Source organism: Cyanistes caeruleus, chromosome 7 (assembly GCF_971803275.1).
Source record: "Cyanistes caeruleus chromosome 7, bCyaCae1.hap1.1, whole genome shotgun sequence".
In the NCBI taxonomy this organism is placed as follows: domain Eukaryota; kingdom Metazoa; phylum Chordata; class Aves; order Passeriformes; family Paridae; genus Cyanistes; species Cyanistes caeruleus.
The window spans coordinates 13,997,875-14,016,316 of NC_141707.1; the positions used below are offsets into that span (position 1 = coordinate 13,997,875).

Consider the following 18,442-nt stretch of genomic DNA (forward strand, 5'->3'; position numbering starts at 1 on the left):
TTACTCCAGTCTGCGTATCACAGGCTGTACATACTGCTTCAGCTACTGTAAGGTTGGCAAGCAAAGCTTGTAATGACTTGAAGTACAGTTTAAGAGCAGAAAAACTTTGCTTCAGAGCCACTTGCTCCCATGTCTGATTTTCATTAGGAGGGGTTTTATGTGCCTTTGTTTTTTCCCCCAGAAACGAAGACAGAGATAAATGTCAGAGGGGACTTTTTGGTTTTCAAGTTACTGCACGTAGCTTGATTAATTGAGCTGATGTTGTATATGCAATGACAGGAGGAGGAGTTTCCCAGAACCAGATAGCCTGGCTGAACTGAGAACTGGGTCAAACCCTGGCAGCAACAATGCACTTCAGAGCACAGTGATCATCTTGGTTTTAAGAACAGATTTTACACCCAAGCACATAGCTTTTCCCTCTCCCTCTTATTAACATCACTTGCTCTCATCTCTGTTTTCACAAGGCCATCAAGAAGCAGTCTCTGCAATACTTCACCCAGGCGCTATCACAGCAAAACCACCACAGCTGGTTTCAAACAGTACGAAAGGCAGTAAGTAGTATCAGTACCAGGATGCCAAGTGTAACAACCCACCAGAGCACCACAAAACAAACCACCAGGCCACAAATACATGCTCATACCATCTTACCTGGCAGAGTCCAAACCACTCAGTGCTCTTCATGCAGCATTTCTAGTCCTGCCGTAGCAGTGGCAGGTGGGCAACAGGGAAGCTGGGATACAGCCAGGAAGCCTTTGCTGCACATCTACCTCCTGCAGCTCAGCCCTTCTCACTGCTGCATGTCCTCTGCAGGTCAGCCTCAGCTTCCTTCCTCTCAGGTTCAGCTGAAATCAATGCAAAAAACCCAGCTCACCCAGAGGTTAACTTGGAGCATGTAGTGCCCAGGCCCTGTTAAAGTCCTGCCCAGGGGCACCTCCGAGGGCTATGTTCAGTCCCTGCTCTAGCAAGCCCTGTGCTGCCCTAGAGTGTTCTGGCAAGACCCAGGCCCCTGGAGTGGCAGGCACCCCACATCTGTCCTGTGTGTGTCTGTGCAGATGAAGATCTCTGGGGGCTTGACTCCTCTGCCACACTGATAATGCTGTGCACATCATTCAGGGCAGTGAAGGTGCTGATCCTGCAATCAGGCCCAGGCAAAAGGAAGAGGAAACAGAGTTTCACTAGAAACTCAGCCTTTGGCACATTGATTCAAGTTAAATTCTGAGTGAAACAAAATATGCTTAAAGACTTTAATAAAAATCCATTTACCCAAATAGAGTCCTCATTTTCCTTTTTTTTTTTTTTTTAACTGTCAAAGAATTTGACAAATTTGATCAGATCATATCGCTGAGCCGAAAGTGTGAGTTCTGGGAATGAGCTATTTGCATCACTGTAGCTCCCCACTTACAGTTTTGGGCTTGCTACATGCCCCCCTCTCTGCCTACTCTGCTATTACAACCCATCTGATCTCACTTTGGGTGGAAAAACACACTTCTGCAGTCACAGAAATCTTCACAGCAAAAAGGCAGAGTTCTCGTCCACAGCTCGAACGGGGCAGGCTGGGTGTCCTGGTGGGTGTCCTGTCTTGCCCCTTCTGGTCCTAGCAGAGCCCCACTTCAGCTCACACTGCTGGGTGGCAGAGCCCCGGTGTGCCGAGCTCCACACGACACAGATGCCAGCTGCAAGTCGTGTGCTTAAGTGTAAACGTGTGTGCAGATACATTTGCTTGCAAAGGTGTGGGCACAAAATTTGGCTGAGCAGCTATTTGACCCAAGCTCCAATTAGACAGGGTGGAATAAGGTAGATCTTTCTCCTAGAGGCACACAACAGTGAGTAAATATTCATTTCTCTCTCTCAAAAGTGAGGGTCATGCACAAGGTCCAGTTTGGCTGAGTCACTATGACTACCTGATGGCCACAGGAACTGCATCAGCTCCTCTGCAACAGTTCCTCTGCGCTGCCCTGGCACAGAGAGGTGCTGTCAGCTTGTCATGGTTGTCTTCCATCAGAAGATGTCACATGGAGATCACACACACGTGCTGCTCACAGGCTCCAGTGACCACCTCTGCTGGAAAGCAGCCACTCTTCAGAAGAAACCCCACTCAGCAGTGAATAACAGCTGCTTTGGTGAAGACCAAAGTACTGCTCTCTTTCATTTATTTTCCCTGTGCACAACAAATGACAGGAGCAGGACAACCAAGACAACCAAGAAGTCCCCTTTCCCTCCTAAATTCCATCTTTCCTCAGGACCAGGCACCACTACAAGCCGGGTGTTTTCCCCTCCAAGCAGCAAATCCTGGCAAATTTTCTGAAAGGTTTGAACATTCCAAGTGGTCATGCAGAAGCACCCTCCAGCGTTGGGGGGTCCCTAGACAGTTTTTTCCTAGGTAAAAATGAGGATTTAAAAGGAAGCACAGCAGCAAAGCTCCCCAGACACAGGCTGTCAGCCACCGTGGCAGCTGCAGCCACTGCTGCTCACAGCCCGCTGAGGAAGGAGCCCACAGCTCAAATGTAGCAGTGCTCTGTGTCATCCACCAGTGCCACGGCGTGAAAATGTCCACAGCTTTGTTGATCTGCTTGCCTGCTTTGCCTGTTAGTCAGTGAAGGAGAGTACAAACAGCTGTGGTGTGGCTCCTAACAGCGTCAGTTTGTGAACAAGTGGACTGTTCAGGGGGATAAAATTGGGGGTGAGTTATTCAGGTCATCTTCTGTATGTGCTCACCTGTGCTCAGCTGTTCAGTGCAAGCCAGTTTTCAGAATAATTCTGATGGAAAACTGAGTATTCTGGAGAAAAGCTTGTGGTTTCAGAGGCAGTGGTAGCACTTGGTTATCAGTTCATTCCTTCTTTGAGCCCTGTTGCCCAAGCAGTCAGTGCGCCAGAAAGCGAGTCCAGCTGCTCAAGACTGGGATGAAAAATGAATCTGTTTGTCCTTTCAAACTCCTCAGAATGTCCTGACATGTCCATCTCCTCTCACCAGGATCACTGTGCTCCTACAGTGTGCTGTGTGTCAGATGCAAGATCTGAAAAGTCATCCAGGCAGGAGAGAAAAGCTGGCGGCTTCATCCTGAGTCACTTCTGGTGGGAAGAGGGAAGATGGTGATGGGGAAACAGTTCTAACAGCTGCTCTGAGGTGAGAAGCAGCAGCGTGGAGGAGGAAGAGAATATATAGAAGGAAATACCTTGGTGTTCTTCAGAAGCTTGTTTTTCTTTAAAGAACCCAAACCAGAAGGTATTTCCACCAACCAAGTCAGGAGTCCTGCAATATTCATAGCCTGGAATTACCCCTGCTCTGTGGAGGGTTTGCTTGCTCAGCTCCTCAAAATGACCTGAAAATAATTGTACAAGCCATTAAAATAAACTGATTTATGGATTTCCATTTTTCCCTTTCACAATAGACAGTAGTCTCTATTAGAACAGTTTTTATTTTAAAACAGATCAGAAAAGCAAAGACAAAAGTACAATTCTCCAGATGCAGCTCCATTTCCAAACATCACCAACCAAAAAAGCTTTGAAAGGCTCTACAAAATAGGACAGAAATAGATACTGTATTGTGGTAAACCTGAAATGTGTCATGACAATTTTGACTTTTTTTTTCTTTCATCTGTAGTTTTCATAAAACTGTTTATAACATTACAAAAAAATGTTTTTTTATAAAACAAATTTCAACTTGAAAAATCAGAATATCCCCATCTACAAGTATGAATGCAGCTGTTTTAGCCTGCTTAGAATACTATATTTTCATTAAATATTTTCTTTTGATAAAACAGCATTTTTATGGTAGAAATTTCCCAAGTAGCTTCAAGTGTAAGTCAATACACTGCAGCAAAAAACTCCAAGCTTAAGATTCAAGTTCTCATATTCTGAGCTGGCCATTGGGAAATAAAGGTTTTGCTCATAGACTGAACTTGTTTGGTATGCACTAGCTGAAATCTAATAAAGAGGAGACCCTGGAAAGTAACCATAGATATTGGCATTCAAGTGAAGCAGGTTGAACCTAAGCTTATTTACCTCACAGTGTTTTCTTTACAGAGTTTTTAGTTGAGTGGAAACACACATGGATTTGTCCAGTTCCCTATTCCTTCCCCAAAAGCATTCTGGGAGCATGCTGGGTTTACCACATCTGATGGGAAAATTTCTCTGGCATGTCTGTGGCTACTATATTAGCAGCAAGTTTCTGACAGCCTCATAATAATCACCCAATCTTTTTATGTCCAAAGACAAAACACTTCCATTGGCTTTCCAAGAGATAGGTTTTCATAAGAGGATTTTTTTTTTTTGTTTTCCCAGCACTGTGGAAGAGAGCAGGGAGAGTTTCAAAAATGCCAGCATCTGCTGTAGGTCAGCTCAGGGGACCTGCACAGGGCAGGGCTGTACAGAACAGTAGAAGTGGGCAGGAGGGAAGGAGTGTGCCTGAGCATGGAGTGTCTCCTGTTTCCTGGGAGCACATGCTGACCCTCTGCAGCTCAGGATCAACATGCAACATCTGAAGGGTTTGTACAATGAAAGTGGTAAAATCACAATTGCACAGTGTGAGTGCTGTCATTACTTAACTGTATGCCTGTGCTGACTATGTGTATGTGCACAGGACAGTTTATCAGGGGACTTCATGAGGGCACTGTTCCACAGCAACCTGCATCCCACTGGCACTGTAATGGTTAATGCCTAAAACTTGCCTTGGCTGAGATCCTTCTGCTGTTTGATGGCTCAACTGAAGCTTGATGTTTATGGTGGAAATTGTCTTGATTTCTTTAGATGAGATGAGCATCCATGGAGTTTGAAAATGTGTTTTAATTAAGATTCTGCTAAATTCTACCAGACACCTACTTGGAAAACAAAGCAACTGAATAATTAACTCTGATGAGAGCAGATGCTGCTCTAATGACAACCTGTTACTGCTCAAGTGCATCATTAGTTGTTTTACTGTGTTCTTTTAATATGTCCAGAGATCCTCAGCTAATGAATATATTGGTAGCAATGTATTTAAAATAATTCTTCAGTGTGGACTGCTGTTAAAAAAAAAAAAAAAAAGAAAAAAGAAAAAGCCAACAACCAAAAATCCCAACATACTGAATTCAACTGAAATAGTGTTTCCACTGGTCTGCGTTCTGTGTGCTTGAAAGCAGACACTTCTTTAGTTATCCTTGTGGGATTATTTTAGCCATACATCAAGTGAAGCTTACAAATTGATGAGAATCTAATGATGCATTTATTTACAGATGTGCAGTTCTGTTCCCTGTTATGTTGCCGAGGGGTGAGAAGAGGGAAGGCTTTTTCTCTCCCCTATGTAATGTGCACAGTCGTGCATTTAACAAAGTGACTAGAAAAATACTACCAGCAAAATTTTACTCTGTTATTTCCAGCCCTCAAAAAATAAATCTATATCATCTCCTAAAATATAGACAGAACTCTTAAAAAATAGAAAATAGAATATTTATACTTAAATAACTCACTTTAATGACACACTGCACTGTCTGTTTTCACAATATCTTGTGGTTTCATCTAAAAGCATGTATTAAAAATTGTGGGTTTCTATTTCGGACTATCAACACCAGGAAGGTTTGGTTTCACCATAAAAGTAATGAGATTAAATGCAGTAAAGTGAGCAAAAACATCAAATGGGAGTATCTAGCTCATACTTTTATATTTCCTTCTCTATTTTTTTATAGTGTCAGAATTACATCTTCTACCTTCAAAGATATACTGAGGAATGATTGAGGTACTCTGAGATGTTTTTCAGAGCCTATTGAGCCCAATACCCACCAGTCTAGCAGAGCCAATGGCATCAGAAAAATCTCTAATCCCTGGAGAGAAGCTGGGGATTGCTGGGAAACGTGTGCAGGGACATCTCCATCAGCCCCTGGGGAGCAGTAATACTCACCCAGGCGCAGCTGGATACCCAGAGTGCAGCTTTTAAAGCCCCAAGTTCTGCCAACCCAGCAAGAGTGCAACAAATACTGCCTAGCCCTTGCCTGACTCCCCTCAATCTTCCTCCATGGGTCACAGCCCCAAGCTAAGATGCCAGGGCCACTGTCAAAGCCCCTGTGTCCCTCACAAAGACAGCAGCACTCTGAAGAAGGGAAGAAGCACCTGAAGCACCTGTGAAGAGTCACTCTTCTAAGAAAGATAGTCAACCCACTTCATCCCAGCATCTCACACTGCCTTTTTAACAATGCTTGACTGCAGTCAAGCTGGTTGCATTCTTACTAGGGAGGGAGAAAAAAAAAATCAACAAAAACAAATAACAAGTTTGGTTTCTTCTGTGACCAGCACCTAACTGCAGGATGCACACCTTCACAGGGTACCTTTCCTACATAAAGGATAGAGGAGCCCTCTGAATTTATAGGGCTCACAGCTGACTGCTATGCCTTTTACAGAGACCTCTTTGGGTCTGATTAATTAGTAGTTGGGGCAGGAGCTATGCACTTCAGTGACTCTTGGTGCCTTGATTGTAAATCGCAATCTGGTGCTAAATCTCAGCAAGTCACATTGCTGTTTTTGCTGTGCCCCAGTAACACAACTGATTAAATCCGTGTAAACAGTATCTTAACAGAAACATTTTGGGGGGGTGGGGTGGGGGGTGGATGGCTGCCTTCAGTTTGGAGGAACTGAGTAATGTATTTCTGTGGGTTCTGTCTGTTCTGAAACATTTTCATCAATTGTCAGCTGTCCCAACAAGACAAACTTATGGTTTTAATGGGGCCTTTGAAAGATTGCCCACTGTGGGGGCTTTTAAATAGCGAGTCTGCACTCAATTCACACACGCAAACCTAGGATGATAAACAAACTCTCTCCTGGTGGCTTTACAACTAAAGAAAGGACAAGGACAGTACTAGAACATATTTTTTTCTGCATGTTCTCCTGCCAGGAGGCCCCACAGGGCCTGGTGTGCAGCCTCCTCAGCAGGCGTGCGCAGCGTGGCTCGCCTTGTGTCTGTGCTTTTGACCATGAGAAACGTAGAGCTGTCTGCTTTACAGGTTACTGCAGAGCAAGCAATGGCCCCACATGTCCCAGTCCACCTCTGGTGCTCCAGTCAGGGCCCTGGCTGACGCCACCTCTGTACCTGCCCAGCTGGGTTCTCAGGCCTGTCCTGTTCCCTTTCCATGTGCTGGCAGGGCCGGTTTTCCATGGTGTCGCAGCCCCTGTGTTACCTCCCCCTCACAAGATGCTCCTTATCTCTGACCCTGGTGTTGGTGCGCTCCCCACAGACCCTTCCTGCACCCCAGATTCTGAACCTCGTGAGGTTGAGGCCTGCCAATATTTTGATGCAAGGAGAGCGAAATAAGTTACTGTAAGACCATTGGAGAAGTATTTGACATGTTGCCTGCCTCAGAAGTTTGGTCATTAAACACCTGACTTTTCCCCCTCCACTTAATTCACAAAAGCATCTTCATAAATGTCAGATGCAAACGAATGAACTTGGCAAATCACTGCCTTTCCTCAGCTCCTGCTTCCTCTCCAAGCATCGTAGCTCAGTGCAGGTACAGGGTGTTTCTTTGCGTTATCCAAGAACAACTGCCTCTGATGAGACAAGAAAACATTTGCAATATACCGTAATGCAGAACAGCTGTTTCCGTACGCTCTTTGGGAAGGAATTATGTTTATCTGCAGCACTGATGAGCTGGAATGCTGTCCATGACCTTGCAAGGATGTCTCTGCTGTGTGGAGAAGAAGCCAGCCACTGTTCCCCATAATATTCCTTGGAGTGGTGGGGGGTGCGTAGTGTGTTTACATTCACTTTCATGACACACACAAATCCATGGCCAAGACTGAGGATTCACACTTGAACTACCTGCTGGCTATTGTGATTGAACAGAATCTGACCTGCTTTTAAACAATGTTACCTTTGCACTTACAAATTCAGATGTTCAAATTAGTTCTGCAGAATCTGGCTCTGGTGCCAGGGGAGGCAATTTGCTCCTGAAGTTAAAGGTGGAGTTAAAGAGCTGGTGCACACTTTCTTGGATGGCATTCATGGAGGAAAAGGAAAGACCTGTGGAGCCAGTGGGGCAGCACCCTCTGAGGTTCACAGAGATCCTGGCCACAGCAGGCTTTTCTGAGTATGGTGTCCAGCTGGTGTCCAGCCTATGTCCCCACCATAGCCCCAACTCATTAAGTTTCGCTAGAAGTAGTAGACCCAAAGAAGAGCTCAAAGCAAGAAGGAAAATGTTCCAATGCCTGAACTTAGAAAAAGAAAACTACACAGGAGAGAATATCAAAAATCCCAATTAAAATTTGACATCAGAGTTGGGAAGACCTATCCAAAACTTATTGCATTATAGACCCCTGGGATCTGGAACAGAGATTAAAAAATCCTGGAAGATCAGAGGAATGTTTTTGGGTGGAATTCCAGGAGTTCATGACTTTTTTCCCCACCAGGATGTTGCTGCAAGAATGCTTTCCCTTGTGCTAATTTGTTACTTCCTCTCCTGATTCCAGAAAACAGCAGTGAAGCACACAGCAGTGGAGTTAAAACTACTGAACTTTTAGAAGCCTCACATAAATAAATTCTGTTTGGGTAAAAACCTTGTCTGTTCTTATCTTGCCTGAAATTGTTTGCCTTGTCTAAAGCTTCAGCACAGTCATGTTATCTGAGGAGCTGGAGAGTTGATGACAAACTGGAGCACCAAATGAACCTGTGCATCACCTTCTGGGCTTGTCATGATGAGAGATGTGTTCACATTAGCCAGTTCAAGTGGAGAACCACACACAGATCCAGTGGGGGTTGTTTGGAGCCAGCATTCAGGGTAGGTCACTGGGGAAATACATGTGATTTGCAGAATTCAGTCCTGGATTTTGGCACAATAGACTGAAGGAGGCTTCAGGTCCACAACTGGTCTTAGGACTAAGACTGCTTCTCCTCAGATCACTGCCTCTCTGGTGTGCAGCCTCTTACTGTCCTATGTCGCACAGGCCACCAAGTAAGCTTCAGTCCATGAGACCAAGATGCTGTGACAGCAGTCTAGTGAGTGATCCAGCCTTTTTTCTTCCAGACACTATAGTACATATGGCCCTGGGATCTAAATGTTAAGCACATTACTTCAATGCTTCTGGAGACTAGGGAGAAATGCCCTGATGCCTTTAAGTAGGGGTCAGGCTGAGGATTTCTTATTGAGATGCATCAAGCAAAGTGCAAGAAATATAAAAGCATCTGCCAGAAGGCAAACAGCAGGTCACAGACTGGGCAGCAATATCATTCTATCTCCTGAATTCTACAAGCCAGTGCTTGTAGTCTCTCCAGCCTTTCAGTCAGTTCCTCAGTATGGATTCCTCTTCTCTTTCTCACACTTTTTCAGTGAAGAGAAAGATCCCCAGCTGCTTTCACACGTAGCAGTTTTTATCTGACTAAAATTGAGGCCTTGTTGAAGACATCAGGATTTTGCTACCAACTTCAGTAGTCACGTCTGGAAGTACTGGAGCATATGTTATACTAACTGCATGGCAACTATTCACTGTGCATCTCTTAATTGCATACATACAGACAAGATGTTCTACTGCACATGGTCAATTCCAAATGAGCATGAATCCCGCTGATGAAACTAGATTTTCTCCAGAGCAACTGTAAGTGCTGCTCCTTATTGAGGACTTTGTTCTTGCCAAATTTCAAGATTTTAGCTCTATCCATTCCTGCAGGAGCCCTGCCTGAATAATCATGGTTGATTGTTCCTGGAGTTGTGTGAATATTCACAACAGCATTTGTCATCTTCTTGTTTAGTGTTTTTTTTAAGAAAATAATTTTGCTGTCAACAAAATCCTTTCTTGAATGAAAAGCTAGTAGCTAAAGTAGCATTCGAAAAAGAATGGGTTTTTGCCATCAGTTTGCCAAACTCAGCACTGCTTCAGAACTTAACATCCAAAGGATCAAAGTGCATCAAGGGCTCTGAAATGTCTGAATTCTTTTTCAGCCAATGGCAACTATCAGTATTCCATTACAACGATTAACCATGAGCTTTCTTGTGCTTTACTCTTTCTGTTCAAGTTGAGTCCTGTGAAAGACTTTTCATATATTGGTACCTATTACCCAGCTTCTCTTAGCTTTAGGAATATGACCACATATTTTCTTAACCCTCTTTTTCCTTATTACTATACCAAGACAAAGCTGACTTATTAAAATGGAAACGTGCATTTTAAAGTCAGGAACTAATGTTCTCTGTGTAGAATAAATTGAGGTTTTGAGATAGGTTAAATTGTGTTTCATGTTCTTCCTGAGTTGAGAAAAAGACAGAGAGCTATACGTGGGTTACAGAAGAATGGGACAATATTCAAATTCAGTATGCAATGTTCCTAGGGTGACCTGCTGGAGAGTTTAGGAGTTGCAGGCTGAGGGAATGTGTCCCCAAGTTGTGAGAAACAGATTATTTCAGATGAGCTAAACTCTTCTAATTCAGATTACTTCTGTAGACATTAGTCTTTGTAAATTGTCTTTAAGAATATTTATTGTCTATTTCAAACAAGAGTTCCCTTTTTTGCTTCCATTTAATCTATAGTGGCTGAGTCCTGAAACACCAGTCTTGCATGTGATACTTCATTGTACATCAGTGCAAGACATGTGACTCATTCTTTAGAGAATTAAGGTGATTTTTCTGAGCTTGTGACATGTTCTGTAGAATATTATTCTTGAGAAGACAGAGAAAACATTTTTAACTGAAGAATTAATGATGGGCCACTTCTGTGAGTTAGAATTTGCATTAGCAAACACAAAGATGTGCTGCCAGTTTGTTCCTGGATCACACCTGGCTGGGAGAATTCAGCTGTATATTTATTCACTTGGAGCAGAGTCACCAGGAGATACTGAGTAGAGCATGTATTTTTCTTCTTTGGGAAAAGAATTTTTACTATCACATTATATCAGGTTATCCTGGATTAATAACTCAAGCAAATAGCTTTATTTTGTACCATGCAGTTAAAAGCACAAAATGTTTAACTTCACTGCTGAAGGAATAAATAGATACCTGCATTGATGCCCATTTGCTGATATGCTTTCAGAAGAAACTTAAATTAATTTCTCTAATCGTGAATGCTGAAGAAGAGTTAGATGTCAAGATTTAAATTAAGCATTAATAAGAAGAGAGAAGATGACACTGGAATTTATGGAGGGTAGTCTTTTTCATATTCTGGATATTCTTTTTTATATTCAATGGATCTGCAGAGCAAGAATTGGGTTGCAGATGTATGTCTCTGTTCACAATAATCACATTACAGGATCATGGCCATCATCTGGAGCTTCTAAAAACAGCAGTCCATCATCTGTTTGCCTAGCTGATGGATAACACATATTTACATAGGCTCTCATCTTTGGAAGTTTCATCATCTCTTGCGTAGGAGAATGCTGAAATGATGTTTGCACCATAAATGTTCCAGATTCCACACATGCTTTCAGTCACCCAGCATGGTCTTGCAGGCAAAAATATGTGAATACCACTGTCCTGTAGGGTAAAAGTAAAGCAGTACATATCTCATTAGAGTTATCCAGCAGATTCTTGGATCTAAAAAGCCCTGGCCTTCAAATATTGGCATAGGATTATTTATATGCTCCAAGTGAAATATATTCTTTAGCATTTTCCTTAGGAGGTCTGATTCACCAGGATGCCTAAAAATAGGATTAAGGGTGTGAAATACAGAAGGTAATAGGAGCATTTGCCCACTTCAGTTTCTTGAGTCAGAGTTTAACCCCTAAACAGAGTTTAAGCACTGATCACCAACTCAAAGTGTACAATCTGAAATTTAGGAAGTGTGTATCTTTAGGCTCAGTTAAACTGGAACTACATGCTTGGAAGCAGTCATAATAAAAAGAGCAAATGCAGCCACACTTGGAACAAGGGGGTTGCCCAGCCTGATTATGTGCTCCTCTTGCCATGTGAACTGACAACACCAATTGACCATGGCACAGGGTTAGCAGGTTTCCAGCCCCAGGAACCCCAGCTTTGCCCTTCCCTCAATTATTCATTGAAATGAACCATCACCAGACCAATTCAATACATTTTCAAGCCCCTAAACTTTATTTATGATGTATTTTGGCTTAATTCAATGTGAGTTCAATATACAGATGACAATTTCTCGTATCATCATATTGAGGGGTTAATACAAATTACTGTATTAACACTTTTTTACTCTTGCATTACATGTTGATATTTTGCAATCATATGGCTAAGTAAATTTAAAAAAATCATATCCTGTGCACAAGATCTGTTTGGGTGACAATAACTTAAAATAACCTGTCAGTCAAGAAAGATGGCTGGAGCTAAGTATGGAGTTCTCTGGGTGCACACAACACATCACTGTGGGAAGCTTGCATTTATACAGAATCCTTTGGTGATATATAAAAAGTATTGTGTTTTTTGAAATCTCTGACTGATCAGAGGCCTCCAAATCACACTCAAGGTCCATGAAAACATGGACCTTAAACAGTTTTTAAGGTTTCTCAGTATCTCAGCAAGAAGAATAACGGGAAATTAGTCAGTATGGAAGCTCTGGGAATGCTGACTTCAAAGCACAAATCTTAGCAGGCTGGGGAGCCAAAAGAGTAAAAGCCTGCTTCAAGAATGGCAAACATCAAATAGATTTGGTAAAACCACAAGAAACCACATTTTCCTCCTAAACCTCCTAAATTTATTGATTTCAACAAATCAATAAATTCTAGTGTGTTCATTTTAGGCAGACAAAAACAGCAGGAAGCACATTGCTGGCAAGAAATTGACTGTAGGTGTTATGAGAAGTTTTCTGATGTGCTCCACAAGAAATTGTTCAACTTTCAACATTTTATGAAATTGGCAAGTTTGATAATTGTACTTTAAATCCTTTAACTGATGTACAAGGGAGTCGATATGCAAAGAGAAACCCCAGAAGGCTGACAGGGAAGGATTATTCTTGTGGATTTTGTACCACTCTGGTGATACAACTTGGTTGCCCAAGAACATGAACTTTGTCAGGAAAGAGTGAAATGACAAATTAATGCTTAGAGAGGACAATGTCTGTAATTTTATCCAGTTTCACTCATACACTCAAATCTCCCTGCCATTTCAGGCCCAGCCCTTGAAAGTGGTGTGGACAAAGACTGGGTTTGCAACAAAGACAAGGTAGGACACTAGAAAAGGATAAGCACAGCTTGCACAAGGAAAACTTCATGAATGAAGTCATTCAATTCTGGTTTGTGAATAAATAACTCTCATGGTCCCTGGTCCCCATAAGAATTCTGCAGACACACTTTATTTTATTGCACTTTGAAATCTAAAGGACTCCTCAGGAATGGAAGGTTAAACATGCACATAAGTGTTCACAAAGCTGGAGCCTTATTTGACTAATTTCTCCTAGGCTGATAATCAAATACTAAATAGCCCTGGCTTTTGGAACAAACATTTCCCCTAAGGACAAGCCTCTTTACTAAGCAATAGATCAGAAGTGAACTGGCACTCCAGAGTTCAAGGCAGACCCACTGTAATTAATTCAGTTAAAGCACAGCAATTTGGAGGTAGCAGAAGGATGGCAAATCCCACCCTGTTTCCTAATCTTCCCCAAAGGAACATATTTATTACAAACTCTTAAAATCACCTTTTGATAATGTTGAACAGTCTGTGAGGGGCCCATTAAGGCATACAAGGCAGACCCATTTTAGTCCTTAATACCACTTGAAGATTATCCATTTTAAATGGCCTTGCAGAGCTTATCATAATTTTGTAAACTATTAAAAAGTATTAAAAGGCACTACACATCTATCTGATGAGAAGCCTGGGCTCCTCCAGCCTTCCTGACAGAACACACTGTTTCTCTGTGACTGCCTGATGGTGAATCCAGCTGTGGCAATCCAGATTCTCACTGGTACATAAACTTCCCCATTTCACCAAGAGTGAATTTTGTACTATAGGTATCTGGGTTAGTCTGCTCCTCAGGATGAATCCAGAGAGGTCATTTTCTGCATGAAGCACTGTCAACCAAAACCAAGACAGCTAACTCACAACTGCCCATTCTTTTCAGGATACATAGTAACTGGCATTTAAGGCATATTGGCTTTTAAGAGTGTGTCTGAAACAGCCATGCTTCATTTGTTACTTTATAAAAGGTCTCAAATCTAAATTGATAGAAGAGGAGAAAACCGAGCCATTCAGTGGCTCTAGGACCAGGCAGTGGCTAACACTGGGTAGAGCTCCTCACACACACTGTTGAGGCAATATGAGAATAATATTTTTCATGGGGACTCAAGAGTCCAGAGTTTACTAGTCTCCCCGCTCAAGAGCGGGTGAATCAACCTCTGTTCCTGCAAACCCATGAGATTCATCACAGCGGTTGCAGTTACTGCCTGCAGTGTCTCTTGGTGCATTTTTTCAGGTGCAGCAGCTGCTCATAGCTCCTAAACACAGGCTGCTGCATCAGTAACTAATTCACACGGGAAAAGGAGAAAAGGAAAGTAGAGCAAAGTGCAGTCCCGCCAAGAGTGCAGTGAAAGAAAGATGTGCCAGATTTCCTGAAACGCCTTGGAATGAGTAGAGCCCCAGTCAGCTTATCCCCCACTAACTGCTGTTTGAGGAGCATGGGGGACCATGGAGAGAGAGGAAAGAGCTGGGCAGGTTGTTCAGCTTGTCTGACTTCCTGCTGTGACCCTGAGTTTAATGAAGAGAAGTCATCATGGATGAGACCTGTTGACTTCTAAAACTGCAAGTGGACGATCTGTCCCCTCCTCATACCCTGGTCTGTCTTCACTAAGTGAGCAGTCATCACACTTGCAGGGATAAATGCTAAAGGAAAATAAATGTGAGCTGATGAGAGAAGTGCATCACTGCATGTTTGCTTTTCACAGTACAAAAACTCAGAAGAGCAGGCACAACAAACCTACAAAAAGTACAAAAATCACAAAAAGTATACAAAGCATGGAATGAGTGGGATGACGTGAAAAAAATGGGGCACTAATTATCCTGGTTTGAGCCAGATAAGTAGGGCTTCTCACACAGCAGCACCCACACCACATCTAAAGCCTGACCTGCAACACCAATCTGGGCTTGAGAGTAGAGAGGCGTTCAGGCTGAAATTGAGCAGATTAGAATGTGAGGGGAGGCTGCCAAACTAATTTTCACTTGGGATCTGAACCACAATTCAGTCCAGGTGACATTTTACATATTTTCACCATTGTTTTTGTTTAATTTGTGAAAGTAATTACACAGCCAATTGAACAGTGTAGAGCAACTGCTGCAATAGTCACTATTTCAGTGAGGTACAGTGCAGCTCAGCTTTTCCAGTTAGGATATGCCGGCATAGCCCTACGGTATCTGTGCCATTCATCACTGACACTGCCATCTGGCTTACCTGAATCCTCCCCAGCTACAGCTTGTGCTGAACAAACCTGACTTTTCTTTGGGTTCCTTTTGAAGAAAACAAGGCAATGAAACATCTTGCACTGCTGCTGCTATGGGTGATGTTAACTGGCATTCTCAGCTCTTAACTGAAGCATGACAGGGGACAGCTAAGTGACGGACGAGGCCAAATACACTGGGCATCTGGGTGGTCACTTTGATGCAGATAATTGATGGCTAGCCCTGCTGAATTACACAGAGTAAACATGTAATATTAGACTCTTACAGGAGTGCTTTGCCCTTGTGACACTTCAGCTGAACTACCCTGAGTTTTATGGCTGTGGCTGGAGTCAAACCTGTTTCTCTTTGTCGCGGTGTGATGCAGGAACCACTCCTACCCCACAGACTGGGGCTGAGCCAGCAGGGCCCAGTGTGCTGTCAGGACTGTGTTGGGACAAATTGGTAATGCAGGTGAGTTGCTGAGGTGGTGTATCAGTGTCAGAAGAGTAGGAGATAACTGTGCACACAAGTTCACGGGGAGCTGGCGGTAGTGCCGCTGTGTTACCTATGATAAATAGCCTGTGTCACCACAGTAGTTGGTCTCCAGATTGAAGCAGACTTTTGCGAATCAGCAGGGTCAGCATTTGAAAAGCATGTGAATATTGTGCACTTGTAAATATTTGAGCACATCTGTTTAGCTCCCTCTCAAAAACCACTGGGAAAAACTACTTCACATTGTGCCATGCAATGCTGTTACCCTGCTCTAATTGTCAAATCTGTTGAGTGTTTTTCTCATGCACACAAAAATTAAAAATTACTATCCTCATTCATGATTAATTCAGCTGCAGTGCTGCAATGTGTCACACCACATTTTTTAAAGTATTAAATTCCACCTCATAATCAGAAGAGTTTTAATTAACTTTTTGCTAGTTCATCTTTTTTTCCCCCCCTCTTTCACATAGCCCTAGACAATCTCCAGAGCTGCCTTCCCTACAAACATCTCCTTGGACGTTACTGAGAGAGTGACAGAGTGCGGAGTAAAAATTGTCTGCACCAACCCCAAACTATTTGCCTCTTCCATTCCTCCCTGCTTACAAAGCTAAGGCCTGTTGGCTGTCTGTGCACAGCCAGGACATTACAGAGATATGACCCATGGCATTTCTTAGTTTCTTGGAAAGACCATCTGGTTATTACTTCCCTTCAGCCTAATTCTCCAAGCAGATATTGGGCTGGCCTTTTTCATTAGATCTCTAGGGAAGTGAAAGAGAGGACTCCAGAGGAGATATATTCCTGCCTGTATGTCATTTTTCTATAAAAGCATCTGCTGTTTCCTCTGCACCTGGTACACCCCAGGGTTGCCCCAAAAGGCTCACACACGTCTTACATGTTTGCAGATGGACTTTCCAGGCAGGGACATGTCAACAGGTAGGAAGAGCCATGTTCCCTCTCTTCCCCAAGCTGGCCTAGATGAGAAAGAATGAAACAGGTTATTAAACCTCATTAGTTTCAGAAGAGAGCAAAAGGAAAAGAAGACAGCATGGAAAGAGGACTCTCTTAGTTTAGGAGACTAAACTCCCTCCCACTTCATGAACCTCTCTGGATCACTATGGCTTTTTAGATTTGACTGAAAGTGATTAAAAAGCCAATAGCCAAGTGGGCTTGAAAGTTTTGATACAGGACCTTGATACAGGACTTTTCATTTTGAACAAAAAGAATAGAGAAAAGCAGCAGGAGCTCCTCTCTCTGCCCCTACAGGACCCTGATGGAAAATTGCCTCAGCAATACGACCACACTGCCTCTAGATGGTTTTTCCTTGCAGGACCAGCACTTACTCAGCGGATCTCCTTAGGTTTTTCTGACCTTGGCAATATTACAAGGGACGTATTTTCACATGGCTGAATTGTTTCTGAACAATTTCTCCAACGTATTAGGCACAAACATGCTATCTGTCAGCACCAGGCATGTCTAATCTCTCCACCTGCTTTCTCCCCCAGCGGTTACATTTGGTATCTGTTGCATGGAAAATCCAACTTTGTTTTGCTTCTGTTTAGAAGCAAATTCCCACTGCAGGATGAGGGAGCAGTCACTCTTCAGAGGAAGAGGGGCCAGATGGGTTAAATTGACATTGCTTTACCAAGAAAACGTCTTCCTGTGTCTGTGATCTCTATTAACTAGAACCATTATTCCCTTGAAGGGACATCAGATGACCTCTTTTGGATCCAAGGTCACTCAGAGCACACTCCTTCCATGGCCCCAGTGTGGGTGATTCCTCTCCTAAGAGCCTGTCTATGTGGTAAACCAGCAGCTGTGGTCCCAAGCCTTGGACACACCTGTAAGGCCAAATGCCTCTTTTACAGGGGTAAGGTCTCACAAACAGGTGGAGCAAGCAGGCACCTCCTGGCTGACAGGGAGCACGAGCACTTTCCCCCAGGGTATGTGCAGGTAGCTCAGGGCAGGGCAGGAGTGCCCTCTGGACTTCTGGGCTGGCTGAGCAGAGGGAGGTTTCCATGGAGCACACAATGCAAAGGACTGCTCTGCCTCTCCTCCCTGCCCATATCAAGGCCTCACTACCCTCATTAATCAGCACTGGCAGGTTTCAGGGTAGAACTGGCACCAGTGAGGGTTTGAATCCCTCCTGAGGGGCAATGGGTAGAAGGGAGCTCTGAGAGAGTCCCTCCACCTGCATCAGGACAGCCACACCAGAGATTGCTATGCAGCGACATTTGTCACAGTGTACAGGAGCTGAGACAGAGGGTACGTAGTTTGGCAGAGCTAATTCTGATTAATAAGGCATGGGACATTCTGGACAAGAAACAAGCAATAGGAAAATGGAAAGCAAACAAAAGTCTCAGACATTTCATTATGGGAATATCTAACAGTGGTTTGCTGCACATTTGAATGCAGGAAGAGGGCAGTAGCCATTCACCAGCTCTGATCAAAAGGACACAGAATCCTCTGCAAGGGCAGAGGTGACATTGATTTGCTGCTCACACTGACATCTTACAACGTCCACAGCTTTTTTACTACTTTTTTTGTCTCTTTAAGGATCACATTGCTGTGGAAGTTCTCTGAGCCTCTGTAAAGAGCTGGAAATCCTGTCAGTACTTGAGAGGATAAAATGTGGTCATGTTTGATATATGAGGCCAGAAGAAAGATCTTCTAAAACATTT

General features: G+C 43.3%; 1 long non-coding RNA gene across 4 annotated transcripts in view; it reads right to left on the reverse strand.

Annotated features, from left to right (window-relative positions):
• Positions 1–7,112: 7,112 nt before the first annotated feature.
• Positions 7,113–18,442, reverse strand: part of LOC111931970 (uncharacterized) — a 170,932-nt gene continuing 159,602 nt past the window's right edge. For 3 of the 4 annotated variants that reach the window (XR_015289128.1, XR_015289127.1, XR_015289126.1), the window contains exons 4-5: positions 16,657–16,735; positions 10,962–11,417 (exon numbers count right to left, since the gene is read on the reverse strand). This is a non-coding gene — a long non-coding RNA (uncharacterized LOC111931970). Of the gene's footprint in view, positions 11,418–16,656; positions 16,736–18,442 lie in introns of all 4 variants that reach the window. The other variant, XR_015289125.1, reaches the window with a different exon arrangement.